The 15,283-nt window shown below is 43.6% G+C and overlaps 1 long non-coding RNA gene across 3 annotated transcripts in view; it reads left to right on the top strand.

Annotated features, from left to right (window-relative positions):
- The window catches only part of LOC142475366 (uncharacterized), a 65,097-nt gene that overhangs the window by 15,402 nt on the left and 34,412 nt on the right, over positions 1-15,283 (top strand). For all 3 annotated transcript variants that reach the window (XR_012790900.1, XR_012790901.1, XR_012790899.1), the window contains 9 exons: positions 1,228-1,338; positions 3,723-3,842; positions 4,863-4,958; positions 6,403-6,506; positions 7,738-7,848; positions 10,233-10,352; positions 11,373-11,468; positions 12,913-13,016; positions 14,248-14,358. This is a non-coding gene — a long non-coding RNA (uncharacterized LOC142475366). The remainder of the gene's footprint in view (positions 1-1,227; positions 1,339-3,722; positions 3,843-4,862; positions 4,959-6,402; positions 6,507-7,737; positions 7,849-10,232; positions 10,353-11,372; positions 11,469-12,912; positions 13,017-14,247; positions 14,359-15,283) is intronic.

The following is a 15,283-nucleotide window of genomic DNA, read 5'->3' as shown; positions in this document are numbered from 1 at the left end:
ATGCAACATCTCTTCCTCAACCCCTGCACCACTCTCTGCCTCTTGCCTCTCTCTCTCCACCTCCCTGCTAAGCGTATTAACCCATCTAATGTAATCCACATTCCATGTCTCACTTTACTCTTCACTTCTCACGTGCCCTCTGGAATGACTGCTCTCTGACTAACAAGGTCTATTTGTACATGACCTCTTCTGCTCTCATCATCCACCACCTCTCATTCCCCTCACCCCTGTCCTACTCGATACCTCAGCTTAATTGAACTCTCTCCTCTGACATCTACCCTTATCTCTAACCTCTCCTCACTTTCTGCTTAAACTAACTATCTTGTTAACTTTTACAATGCTATCATCTCCTCCTCCTCCCTCCTCCTCCTCCCTCCTCCATCATATATATGCCCCTTCTAGGCTCTGACACACTCATCCCTCTAAGGCCATGATTATCATGGGCACATGCTTGGTCATCCACAGTGTGTGCGAGCGATGCAGAGCCGCCTCGGACCTCAGTGCAGGGATTGCTGCATACCCCCAGCATCTGTCACCCACAAACAATACACACACTAATACTCCCCACAATACACACTATAATACCTCCTCAATACTAATCTCCCCAATAATATTATAGCTCCAAACACAATATACACAACACCCTTACACAAGATACACAATCTAGTACTCTCCTCTGCACCTCTACACACAATATAATACTCCCACACACACAATATACACACTACCCTCCTACCCCCATAAAATACAACCAATAATACACACACACTTTGTGGATGTTGGGACCAGCTCCCGGCATGCACCAGTGAAAGAGAGAGGCCCGCAGAAGCTCGGAAGAACTCCCTCCATCCGTGCCTTCCTCCGTTTCACATCTTCTCCCTGTCTCTCTCCCTCCCTTTCCTTGCATCTCCCTGCGTCTTTACGTATACCCAGTCAGTGACGGCTCTGGTCACGTGATGCCTTAATATGGGCTTATCCATATATGTTCATCCACGTCACTAATGTGATGCCCGCACTGTTGCGGAGCTGGTACTTACGACGGGCACTTATTGTTTTATCAGTACTGCGTACCTGACTCTACCGGCCTACTTTCAACACTAGTACAATATGTGCTTCACTACGAGTGAGTGGGGAATATTGGCATCACACAGTCACTGTTGAATATGCCATTCAATCCATTTTGAAAATAGTAATGCAATGTGGTTTTGTTTTGTTTGCTTTTTGCAGTAATGAAGAATGGAAAAGTTATATTAAAATTAAATTGGAGGGGGACTAGATTCAGCATTTCATCATGAACTCTGCACTTGTGAGAATTTAACTTCTTGAATACCCTGACAGGTACACGCAACATTAAGACTATAATCTGCTGTGCAAGCTTTCGTGCTATACCTCCCCCTCAGGTTTTGATTTATACATTTGCTCCCTCAATTCATGTCCTCTAATATTTGAAAGCTCTCTCCTAGCATTTTCTCTTTACCACAGAACGTCATCCCAATGTAACCTCTCTCTTGTTCTTTCTGCTTGCTGTTTCCTCACTCCTCTGTTAAACTTTTCTAATTTCTCTAACTTCCACACTCCTGCTTTTATCCACATGTTCTCCTCTTTCCTTCCCCTACCTTTGCATGTGTCTACACACTGCACCATTTGTACAGACCTCTATTGCAGCTATTTCTGCACTGCTCAATGAAAAGCACTCTTTAATATCCTATTCTCTGGGCCCCCTCTCTCTGCGCCCCCTCTTTTGGCGCCTCCTCTCTCTGCGCCCCCTCTCTCTGCGCCTATCTGTCTCATTCTCTCTACGTCCCTCTCTCTCTACATAGAGCTATCTCTGTCTCTCTCTACACCTATCTCTGTGTCTCCTTCTATGTTTGCTGATGTGTGGGATATCTCTTATAATCTTGAACCTGCTCATATACACATCGGGCCTCCCTGCTAAGAGTGTTAACCTATCTAATGTAATCCACATTCCTTTCCTTACTTTTCTCTTCCCTTCTCCTATGCCATCTGGAATGTCCGTTCTCTGACTAACAAGGCTCTAGTTGTACATGACCTCTTCTGCTCTCATCATTCACAATCAGTCATTCCCCTCACCCCATCTTACCTGTCCCACTGATTTGCCTCTGCTTAATTAAACTCTCCTCTGACATCTACTCTAACCTCTCTGCTCTCTCTCTCTTTCCGCTTAAACTAACAATCTTATTAACTCTTACAATGCTATCCTCCTATCTATATGCCCCCTCTAGGCTCTGACACACTTGTCCCTCTAGCCCACACCCTTGGCTAAATTCCCAAACATGTTCATCACACTTCCACTCGCTGTTCTTAATGCCTATGAAGGAAATCACACAATTGATATTTGATTTTTCTACAGTAAAAATGTCTCCAGTCCTGTATAAAGCTGCTCTCTGGGGCCAAACCACACTACTTTTTTTTCACATTCATCAACACTCAAATTTAATTTACGCTGTCTTTTTTTCCCTGTATTTGACTCCCTCCACTAACCTTCTCCTCACACTTGCCATCCTTCCTTCACTTCTCCTCAAGCATTTGACTACTTCAGAGGCAAGGTGGATGCCACCCACAAGGAGATTCCTTCTGTCCCTTCCCCCTTCTCTCCTTCTACCTAATTCTCCTTCTGCATTTGACTCCTTTTCTTCTCTTACAGAGCTGGAAGCTAATCATCTTCTCTTCTCCCTCTACCACATGCCCTCTAGATCGTATCCCCTCACACCTTACTGCATCTCTTAGTCCCCACTCTCACCCACATCTTCAATTCCTCCCTATTCTCTGGCTCTTTACCCTCTTACTTTAAGCCTGTAGTGGTCACCCTTTTCTCAGAAACAACCTACACCCTATGTGCCTTACTAACTACCGCCCTGTATCCCTCCTGCTGTTTGTCTCCTAATTGCTAGAATGTCAACATTCTTAAATCACATTCCCTCCTGGATCCTTTACAACCTGCCTTTCGTACAGCTCGTTCTACAGACTGTGCTTAAAGCAAATTCCCAAGGTCACTTTTCCCTACTAATCCTACTTGATCTATCTGCTGCGTTTGATGCTCTCAATCACTCTCCTCCTTCATATTCTAAACTCTCTCTTGGTATCCGTAACACAGTTCTATCCTGGTTTTCATCATAACTTTCCTGTCACACATTCTCCATCTCTGTTGCTAACATGTCTTCGTCTTCTATTGATCTGTCTGTGGGTATACATCAGGGCTCTGTTCTGAGATCTCTCTTTCTCTCTACATACTATCATTTGGTGACCTCATCAACTCTTTGTGACAATCCTATAAATAACAAATACAAATATCAGGTCATGGGAATAAGTGATTTGGACATAAAAGTAACATTTCGGAAGTGTGGACAACTAATACATCTTGTAGATTGCCTTTACAGTGTGATGTCATTGATTCAGTAGATTGTGTGCAGACCAGGACTGCAGTACAGTGTCACTCACATGGATGACTTGCGTGGTAGAAGCTCAAGAACAAGGATGTCAAACTCCAGTCCTCGAGGGCCGCAAACAGGCCAGGTTTTCAGGATATCCCTACTGAAAACCTGGCCTGTTTGGGACCCTCGAGGACTGGAGTTTGACATGCATGCTCTAGAAGGAGCACAGCTGTGGGTGGGAGGTGGATTTGCTTTGCATCAAATGGTTTGGAGCAAGGTTTATTGTATGTATTATCATAATAACAATGCAATGCTTAACTTTTATTTCAGGAGGGATGACTGCAGAACAGAAGTGAATATTGAAGCCATGTGTTCCTTTTCTTGCAAAAGAGAAAATTTGAAGGACAGTTGAAGAGAAGGAAAATTACTACACAGAGACAGATAAGCAATGTGTATATTTCTCATTTACCATTTAGTATTTGTCGTTTTATTGACTCCACACAATCCGGCTGCTACGGGTTTCACATTGAATATTTTCATCTCTACTCTACCCCTTCCTGTGATCTGAACCATGCAAGTTTTCGTTGATTCAATACATCATGAGTAGAGGGTGGCTACAGTATGAAGTAAAGACCCAAGGACCACATCTACTACCATTCATAACAAGAACATGTGCAGTAGCGCACAGCTGCAGTTCTATGTGATTGTTATGAAAGGTTGAGGTGGTTCAATTCTATGAATCTGGAGTGGGATGGATCCTGTTTGCATCATATGGTTTCATCTAGGCCAGTAGATTATATAACTCTCAGTACAGGTTACACATGGCATCAGTATTAGTGATTTAAAGAGGAGGAAAGCTTCAATGTGGAGAACAAAGCCAAGTAATGTTGAAGTTACTCCTTTTACCATTTACTTGGTCAGTCTGTACTGTCTACTCTCCACACAGCTGCTAAGGATCTTCCATTTTAAATACTTTCACCTCCTATTCTGCACTGCTTTGCTGCCCATTATTCAGAGATGCGTTCCAGTCATGTTTAGCACTCTGAATCTCTCTGCAGTCATTGGTTCAGCACATCATGGGTAGAGCATGGCTACAGATACAGCAAGCTATTATTATTTTACCGGCTGATCACCCATAATATTGCATTAAAACATAGAATATCACTTAATTTCCAAAAGATTCAGTGATGCTGATAATGCAGAATCTCACAACATTTCCCATCATAATGCCATAATGCACAAGTGGGAGAAATAATCCTTGCTATATCTGTACATTGTGTGACGTATTACCTCAATGACCAATGAGAGCAAGTACATCTTCTGTATAGAGCGGCTGTGTTATGATGCAGTTATTGATCATCATTGACATAATCACAAGAATCTTATGCAAAGGGAAATTGTCCGCAGCGAAGTGAGATTTCAGCCCCCAAACGTCTGTAATATTAATGCAATGTCTTACTTTTGTTGCAGTGAACACTGAAGAGACGGATCTACTACAACACTGTACAGGATGAGCATACGCTACAAGCAGCAAAATGATCTTGCAGTTGACAGTATGTTGTTCTGGTAATGTGCACAATTATTATTTATGGGCTACACACCACAGTGCTGGACATATTCTGTTAACTTCAACTCTACTCCTAACATGGAGATGTCTTCCTGGTGTTACTGATTCAGTACATCATATGCACAGTGTGGTTATGATATGATGGATTGATTTAATGAACCCACCAACCAATGATGACATCTGCATCATCTTCTGTAAAGTGCAGCTACAGCATGATATTATCAGCATTTGGTGCGGTATAATCAGAGGTATCTATGTGCTTTTGTGCCTGTTTTAAGTCCTCCAGCTTAACGCCCCTACACCTCCCACTACACAGGCATACTTACTTATGCATACACTGACATCTGGCATACCTACACACACCCCAGGGCCACTTCCTTCCCCTGATGTCAGGGAGAGGATGGGCATGCAGAGTGCAGTAAGTCTCCACGTTACTCTGGCCAACAGTCTTGGCCTACCTCCAGCATCTGTCACCCACAACATCTGTTCCCTCCTTGTAAAGTGCTGAACTATCTCACCTGGGTCAGTGCTATAGCTGATCACAGTGCCCGATCAGGATGTCACTGTGACAGGCAGCAGTGCAGATTGACCGGTCAATCAATGCAGTGCCGCAACATATGCACTAAATGAGATTTCCGTGCCCCCAGTCAGGTTACTCCCTGGGCAGTGACCCTGCTCACACCCTCCCCTAGTTCCACCTCTGATCACAATTATCTCTCTTGGAGAGTGTAGCAAATTGGAGTTGGGGGAATCTCACCTCTGCCATGCATGGTCACAATCTGGGCACAGGACCCAAATAGTGGGCAATGTGGCACTTCTTACAGTAGAGAATAAGTAACTTTATTCTTTACTTGTGTATTAAGGACCTTATTTGCATTAAATTCAGTCCACATGGGACCAAGACTTTCTGGCTTACTGAACAAAGTGGAATTGTTTCGTAGAGGGTGGAGAATTGTATTTTATCTGAAATTACCCCCTCTGCACAAAATACAAACAATTATACCCATACAAGTACCTTGTGGAAGTTGTTGCCCTCTATCTTCCTGTGGTCTCTCCCTGTTTCTCACCGTGCCTCCTCCCATTTCCTTGCACCTCTGCGTCTCCGCATATATCCCTATACTCAGAGCCGGCTCCGGTCAGTGACATGGGATGCCCAAATATGAGCATACCCATATATGGGCATCCATGCCACTGACCGGAGCCCGCTCTGTTGCGGATATGGAGAGAGACTGGGAGATTTACATCCCCTTATAATTCATATGGTGCATAGTACCGGCACGTATTGTTTTACCGGTACTGTGTACCTTCCTACTTTCACACTGGTACAGTATATGCTGCAGTGGGACTGAGAGGGATATATTGGTAACACATAGTCATTGTTGGGGGAATTCAATCCATTTTGAAAATAGTAATGAAATGTTTTTTACTTTTCTTTTTTTTCAGTAATGAAGAATGAAACATTTCTGTTAAAATTGAATTGGAGGTGAACTGGATTCATCATCAACTCTGCACCAGTGTGAATTGATGTTCTTTAATGTTCTGATAAGGTACATGCAACATCTCTTCCTCAACCCCTGCACCACTCTCTGCCTCTTGCCTCTCTCTCTCCACCTCCCTGCTAAGCGTATTAACCCATCTAATGTAATCCACATTCCATGTCTCACTTTACTCTTCACTTCTCACGTGCCCTCTGGAATGACTGCTCTCTGACTAACAAGGTCTATTTGTACATGACCTCTTCTGCTCTCATCATCCACCACCTCTCATTCCCCTCACCCCTGTCCTACTCGATACCTCAGCTTAATTGAACTCTCTCCTCTGACATCTACCCTTATCTCTAACCTCTCCTCACTTTCTGCTTAAACTAACTATCTTGTTAACTTTTACAATGCTATCATCTCCTCCTCCTCCCTCCTCCTCCTCCCTCCTCCATCATATATATGCCCCTTCTAGGCTCTGACACACTCATCCCTCTAAGGCCATGATTATCATGGGCACATGCTTGGTCATCCACAGTGTGTGCGAGCGATGCAGAGCCGCCTCGGACCTCAGTGCAGGGATTGCTGCATACCCCCAGCATCTGTCACCCACAAACAATACACACACTAATACTCCCCACAATACACACTATAATACCTCCTCAATACTAATCTCCCCAATAATATTATAGCTCCAAACACAATATACACAACACCCTTACACAAGATACACAATCTAGTACTCTCCTCTGCACCTCTACACACAATATAATACTCCCACACACACAATATACACACTACCCTCCTACCCCCATAAAATACAACCAATAATACACACACACTTTGTGGATGTTGGGACCAGCTCCCGGCATGCACCAGTGAAAGAGAGAGGCCCGCAGAAGCTCGGAAGAACTCCCTCCATCCGTGCCTTCCTCCGTTTCACATCTTCTCCCTGTCTCTCTCCCTCCCTTTCCTTGCATCTCCCTGCGTCTTTACGTATACCCAGTCAGTGACGGCTCTGGTCACGTGATGCCTTAATATGGGCTTATCCATATATGTTCATCCACGTCACTAATGTGATGCCCGCACTGTTGCGGAGCTGGTACTTACGACGGGCACTTATTGTTTTATCAGTACTGCGTACCTGACTCTACCGGCCTACTTTCAACACTAGTACAATATGTGCTTCACTACGAGTGAGTGGGGAATATTGGCATCACACAGTCACTGTTGAATATGCCATTCAATCCATTTTGAAAATAGTAATGCAATGTGGTTTTGTTTTGTTTGCTTTTTGCAGTAATGAAGAATGGAAAAGTTATATTAAAATTAAATTGGAGGGGGACTAGATTCAGCATTTCATCATGAACTCTGCACTTGTGAGAATTTAACTTCTTGAATACCCTGACAGGTACACGCAACATTAAGACTATAATCTGCTGTGCAAGCTTTCGTGCTATACCTCCCCCTCAGGTTTTGATTTATACATTTGCTCCCTCAATTCATGTCCTCTAATATTTGAAAGCTCTCTCCTAGCATTTTCTCTTTACCACAGAACGTCATCCCAATGTAACCTCTCTCTTGTTCTTTCTGCTTGCTGTTTCCTCACTCCTCTGTTAAACTTTTCTAATTTCTCTAACTTCCACACTCCTGCTTTTATCCACATGTTCTCCTCTTTCCTTCCCCTACCTTTGCATGTGTCTACACACTGCACCATTTGTACAGACCTCTATTGCAGCTATTTCTGCACTGCTCAATGAAAAGCACTCTTTAATATCCTATTCTCTGGGCCCCCTCTCTCTGCGCCCCCTCTTTTGGCGCCTCCTCTCTCTGCGCCCCCTCTCTCTGCGCCTATCTGTCTCATTCTCTCTACGTCCCTCTCTCTCTACATAGAGCTATCTCTGTCTCTCTCTACACCTATCTCTGTGTCTCCTTCTATGTTTGCTGATGTGTGGGATATCTCTTATAATCTTGAACCTGCTCATATACACATCGGGCCTCCCTGCTAAGAGTGTTAACCTATCTAATGTAATCCACATTCCTTTCCTTACTTTTCTCTTCCCTTCTCCTATGCCATCTGGAATGTCCGTTCTCTGACTAACAAGGCTCTAGTTGTACATGACCTCTTCTGCTCTCATCATTCACAATCAGTCATTCCCCTCACCCCATCTTACCTGTCCCACTGATTTGCCTCTGCTTAATTAAACTCTCCTCTGACATCTACTCTAACCTCTCTGCTCTCTCTCTCTTTCCGCTTAAACTAACAATCTTATTAACTCTTACAATGCTATCCTCCTATCTATATGCCCCCTCTAGGCTCTGACACACTTGTCCCTCTAGCCCACACCCTTGGCTAAATTCCCAAACATGTTCATCACACTTCCACTCGCTGTTCTTAATGCCTATGAAGGAAATCACACAATTGATATTTGATTTTTCTACAGTAAAAATGTCTCCAGTCCTGTATAAAGCTGCTCTCTGGGGCCAAACCACACTACTTTTTTTTCACATTCATCAACACTCAAATTTAATTTACGCTGTCTTTTTTTCCCTGTATTTGACTCCCTCCACTAACCTTCTCCTCACACTTGCCATCCTTCCTTCACTTCTCCTCAAGCATTTGACTACTTCAGAGGCAAGGTGGATGCCACCCACAAGGAGATTCCTTCTGTCCCTTCCCCCTTCTCTCCTTCTACCTAATTCTCCTTCTGCATTTGACTCCTTTTCTTCTCTTACAGAGCTGGAAGCTAATCATCTTCTCTTCTCCCTCTACCACATGCCCTCTAGATCGTATCCCCTCACACCTTACTGCATCTCTTAGTCCCCACTCTCACCCACATCTTCAATTCCTCCCTATTCTCTGGCTCTTTACCCTCTTACTTTAAGCCTGTAGTGGTCACCCTTTTCTCAGAAACAACCTACACCCTATGTGCCTTACTAACTACCGCCCTGTATCCCTCCTGCTGTTTGTCTCCTAATTGCTAGAATGTCAACATTCTTAAATCACATTCCCTCCTGGATCCTTTACAACCTGCCTTTCGTACAGCTCGTTCTACAGACTGTGCTTAAAGCAAATTCCCAAGGTCACTTTTCCCTACTAATCCTACTTGATCTATCTGCTGCGTTTGATGCTCTCAATCACTCTCCTCCTTCATATTCTAAACTCTCTCTTGGTATCCGTAACACAGTTCTATCCTGGTTTTCATCATAACTTTCCTGTCACACATTCTCCATCTCTGTTGCTAACATGTCTTCGTCTTCTATTGATCTGTCTGTGGGTATACATCAGGGCTCTGTTCTGAGATCTCTCTTTCTCTCTACATACTATCATTTGGTGACCTCATCAACTCTTTGTGACAATCCTATAAATAACAAATACAAATATCAGGTCATGGGAATAAGTGATTTGGACATAAAAGTAACATTTCGGAAGTGTGGACAACTAATACATCTTGTAGATTGCCTTTACAGTGTGATGTCATTGATTCAGTAGATTGTGTGCAGACCAGGACTGCAGTACAGTGTCACTCACATGGATGACTTGCGTGGTAGAAGCTCAAGAACAAGGATGTCAAACTCCAGTCCTCGAGGGCAGCAAACAGGCCAGGTTTTCAGGATATCCCTACTGAAAACCTGGCCTGTTTGGGACCCTCGAGGACTGGAGTTTGACATGCATGCTCTAGAAGGAGCACAGCTGTGGGTGGGAGGTGGATTTGCTTTGCATCAAATGGTTTGGAGCAAGGTTTATTGTATGTATTATCATAATAACAATGCAATGCTTAACTTTTATTTCAGGAGGGATGACTGCAGAACAGAAGTGAATATTGAAGCCATGTGTTCCTTTTCTTGCAAAAGAGAAAATTTGAAGGACAGTTGAAGAGAAGGAAAATTACTACACAGAGACAGATAAGCAATGTGTATATTTCTCATTTACCATTTAGTATTTGTCGTTTTATTGACTCCACACAATCCGGCTGCTACGGGTTTCACATTGAATATTTTCATCTCTACTCTACCCCTTCCTGTGATCTGAACCATGCAAGTTTTCGTTGATTCAATACATCATGAGTAGAGTGTGGCTACAGTATGAAGTAAAGACCCAAGGACCACATCTACTACCATTCATAACAAGAACATGTGCAGTAGCGCACAGCTGCAGTTCTATGTGATTGTTATGAAAGGTTGAGGTGGTTCAATTCTATGAATCTGGAGTGGGATGGATCCTGTTTGCATCATATGGTTTCATCTAGGCCAGTAGATTATATAACTCTCAGTACAGGTTACACATGGCATCAGTATTAGTGATTTAAAGAGGAGGAAAGCTTCAATGTGGAGAACAAAGCCAAGTAATGTTGAAGTTACTCCTTTTACCATTTACTTGGTCAGTCTGTACTGTCTACTCTCCACACAGCTGCTAAGGATCTTCCATTTTAAATACTTTCACCTCCTATTCTGCACTGCTTTGCTGTCCATTATTCAGAGATGCGTTCCAGTCATGTTTAGCACTCTGAATCTCTCTGCAGTCATTGGTTCAGCACATCATGGGTAGAGCATGGCTACAGATACAGCAAGCTATTATTATTTTACCGGCTGATCACCCATAATATTGCATTAAAACATAGAATATCACTTAATTTCCAAAAGATTCAGTGATGCTGATAATGCAGAATCTCACAACATTTCCCATCATAATGCCATAATGCACAAGTGGGAGAAATAATCCTTGCTATATCTGTACATTGTGTGACGTATTACCTCAATGACCAATGAGAGCAAGTACATCTTCTGTATAGAGCGGCTGTGTTATGATGCAGTTATTGATCATCATTGACATAATCACAAGAATCTTATGCAAAGGGAAATTGTCCGCAGCGAAGTGAGATTTCAGCCCCCAAACGTCTGTAATATTAATGCAATGTCTTACTTTTGTTGCAGTGAACACTGAAGAGACGGATCTACTACAACACTGTACAGGATGAGCATACGCTACAAGCAGCAAAATGATCTTGCAGTTGACAGTATGTTGTTCTGGTAATGTGCACAATTATTATTTATGGGCTACACACCACAGTGCTGGACATATTCTGTTAACTTCAACTCTACTCCTAACATGGAGATGTCTTCCTGGTGTTACTGATTCAGTACATCATATGCACAGTGTGGTTATGATATGATGGATTGATTTAATGAACCCACCAACCAATGATGACATCTGCATCATCTTCTGTAAAGTGCAGCTACAGCATGATATTATCAGCATTTGGTGCGGTATAATCAGAGGTATCTATGTGCTTTTGTGCCTGTTTTAAGTCCTCCAGCTTAACGCCCCTACACCTCCCACTACACAGGCATACTTACTTATGCATACACTGACATCTGGCATACCTACACACACCCCAGGGCCACTTCCTTCCCCTGATGTCAGGGAGAGGATGGGCATGCAGAGTGCAGTAAGTCTCCACGTTACTCTGGCCAACAGTCTTGGCCTACCTCCAGCATCTGTCACCCACAACATCTGTTCCCTCCTTGTAAAGTGCTGAACTATCTCACCTGGGTCAGTGCTATAGCTGATCACAGTGCCCGATCAGGATGTCACTGTGACAGGCAGCAGTGCAGATTGACCGGTCAATCAATGCAGTGCCGCAACATATGCACTAAATGAGATTTCCGTGCCCCCAGTCAGGTTACTCCCTGGGCAGTGACCCTGCTCACACCCTCCCCTAGTTCCACCTCTGATCACAATTATCTCTCTTGGAGAGTGTAGCAAATTGGAGTTGGGGGAATCTCACCTCTGCCATGCATGGTCACAATCTGGGCACAGGACCCAAATAGTGGGCAATGTGGCACTTCTTACAGTAGAGAATAAGTAACTTTATTCTTTACTTGTGTATTAAGGACCTTATTTGCATTAAATTCAGTCCACATGGGACCAAGACTTTCTGGCTTACTGAACAAAGTGGAATTGTTTCGTAGAGGGTGGAGAATTGTATTTTATCTGAAATTACCCCCTCTGCACAAAATACAAACAATTATACCCATACAAGTACCTTGTGGAAGTTGTTGCCCTCTATCTTCCTGTGGTCTCTCCCTGTTTCTCACCGTGCCTCCTCCCATTTCCTTGCACCTCTGCGTCTCCGCATATATCCCTATACTCAGAGCCGGCTCCGGTCAGTGACATGGGATGCCCAAATATGAGCATACCCATATATGGGCATCCATGCCACTGACCGGAGCCCGCTCTGTTGCGGATATGGAGAGAGACTGGGAGATTTACATCCCCTTATAATTCATATGGTGCATAGTACCGGCACGTATTGTTTTACCGGTACTGTGTACCTTCCTACTTTCACACTGGTACAGTATATGCTGCAGTGGGACTGAGAGGGATATATTGGTAACACATAGTCATTGTTGGGGGAATTCAATCCATTTTGAAAATAGTAATGAAATGTTTTTTACTTTTCTTTTTTTTCAGTAATGAAGAATGAAACATTTCTGTTAAAATTGAATTGGAGGTGAACTGGATTCATCATCAACTCTGCACCAGTGTGAATTGATGTTCTTTAATGTTCTGATAAGGTACATGCAACATCTCTTCCTCAACCCCTGCACCACTCTCTGCCTCTTGCCTCTCTCTCTCCACCTCCCTGCTAAGCGTATTAACCCATCTAATGTAATCCACATTCCATGTCTCACTTTACTCTTCACTTCTCACGTGCCCTCTGGAATGACTGCTCTCTGACTAACAAGGTCTATTTGTACATGACCTCTTCTGCTCTCATCATCCACCACCTCTCATTCCCCTCACCCCTGTCCTACTCGATACCTCAGCTTAATTGAACTCTCTCCTCTGACATCTACCCTTATCTCTAACCTCTCCTCACTTTCTGCTTAAACTAACTATCTTGTTAACTTTTACAATGCTATCATCTCCTCCTCCTCCCTCCTCCTCCTCCCTCCTCCATCATATATATGCCCCTTCTAGGCTCTGACACACTCATCCCTCTAAGGCCATGATTATCATGGGCACATGCTTGGTCATCCACAGTGTGTGCGAGCGATGCAGAGCCGCCTCGGACCTCAGTGCAGGGATTGCTGCATACCCCCAGCATCTGTCACCCACAAACAATACACACACTAATACTCCCCACAATACACACTATAATACCTCCTCAATACTAATCTCCCCAATAATATTATAGCTCCAAACACAATATACACAACACCCTTACACAAGATACACAATCTAGTACTCTCCTCTGCACCTCTACACACAATATAATACTCCCACACACACAATATACACACTACCCTCCTACCCCCATAAAATACAACCAATAATACACACACACTTTGTGGATGTTGGGACCAGCTCCCGGCATGCACCAGTGAAAGAGAGAGGCCCGCAGAAGCTCGGAAGAACTCCCTCCATCCGTGCCTTCCTCCGTTTCACATCTTCTCCCTGTCTCTCTCCCTCCCTTTCCTTGCATCTCCCTGCGTCTTTACGTATACCCAGTCAGTGACGGCTCTGGTCACGTGATGCCTTAATATGGGCTTATCCATATATGTTCATCCACGTCACTAATGTGATGCCCGCACTGTTGCGGAGCTGGTACTTACGACGGGCACTTATTGTTTTATCAGTACTGCGTACCTGACTCTACCGGCCTACTTTCAACACTAGTACAATATGTGCTTCACTACGAGTGAGTGGGGAATATTGGCATCACACAGTCACTGTTGAATATGCCATTCAATCCATTTTGAAAATAGTAATGCAATGTGGTTTTGTTTTGTTTGCTTTTTGCAGTAATGAAGAATGGAAAAGTTATATTAAAATTAAATTGGAGGGGGACTAGATTCAGCATTTCATCATGAACTCTGCACTTGTGAGAATTTAACTTCTTGAATACCCTGACAGGTACACGCAACATTAAGACTATAATCTGCTGTGCAAGCTTTCGTGCTATACCTCCCCCTCAGGTTTTGATTTATACATTTGCTCCCTCAATTCATGTCCTCTAATATTTGAAAGCTCTCTCCTAGCATTTTCTCTTTACCACAGAACGTCATCCCAATGTAACCTCTCTCTTGTTCTTTCTGCTTGCTGTTTCCTCACTCCTCTGTTAAACTTTTCTAATTTCTCTAACTTCCACACTCCTGCTTTTATCCACATGTTCTCCTCTTTCCTTCCCCTACCTTTGCATGTGTCTACACACTGCACCATTTGTACAGACCTCTATTGCAGCTATTTCTGCACTGCTCAATGAAAAGCACTCTTTAATATCCTATTCTCTGGGCCCCCTCTCTCTGCGCCCCCTCTTTTGGCGCCTCCTCTCTCTGCGCCCCCTCTCTCTGCGCCTATCTGTCTCATTCTCTCTACGTCCCTCTCTCTCTACATAGAGCTATCTCTGTCTCTCTCTACACCTATCTCTGTGTCTCCTTCTATGTTTGCTGATGTGTGGGATATCTCTTATAATCTTGAACCTGCTCATATACACATCGGGCCTCCCTGCTAAGAGTGTTAACCTATCTAATGTAATCCACATTCCTTTCCTTACTTTTCTCTTCCCTTCTCCTATGCCATCTGGAATGTCCGTTCTCTGACTAACAAGGCTCTAGTTGTACATGACCTCTTCTGCTCTCATCATTCACAATCAGTCATTCCCCTCACCCCATCTTACCTGTCCCACTGATTTGCCTCTGCTTAATTAAACTCTCCTCTGACATCTACTCTAACCTCTCTGCTCTCTCTCTCTTTCCGCTTAAACTAACAATCTTATTAACTCTTACAATGCTATCCTCCTATCTATATGCCCCCTCTAGGCTCTGACACACTTGTCCCT

Source organism: Ascaphus truei, unplaced genomic scaffold (assembly GCF_040206685.1).
Source record: "Ascaphus truei isolate aAscTru1 unplaced genomic scaffold, aAscTru1.hap1 HAP1_SCAFFOLD_1192, whole genome shotgun sequence".
NCBI classification, from domain to species: Eukaryota; Metazoa; Chordata; class Amphibia; order Anura; family Ascaphidae; genus Ascaphus; species Ascaphus truei.
Note: the sequence above shows the minus strand (reverse complement) of the source record. Positions and strands in the feature narration are given on the sequence as shown.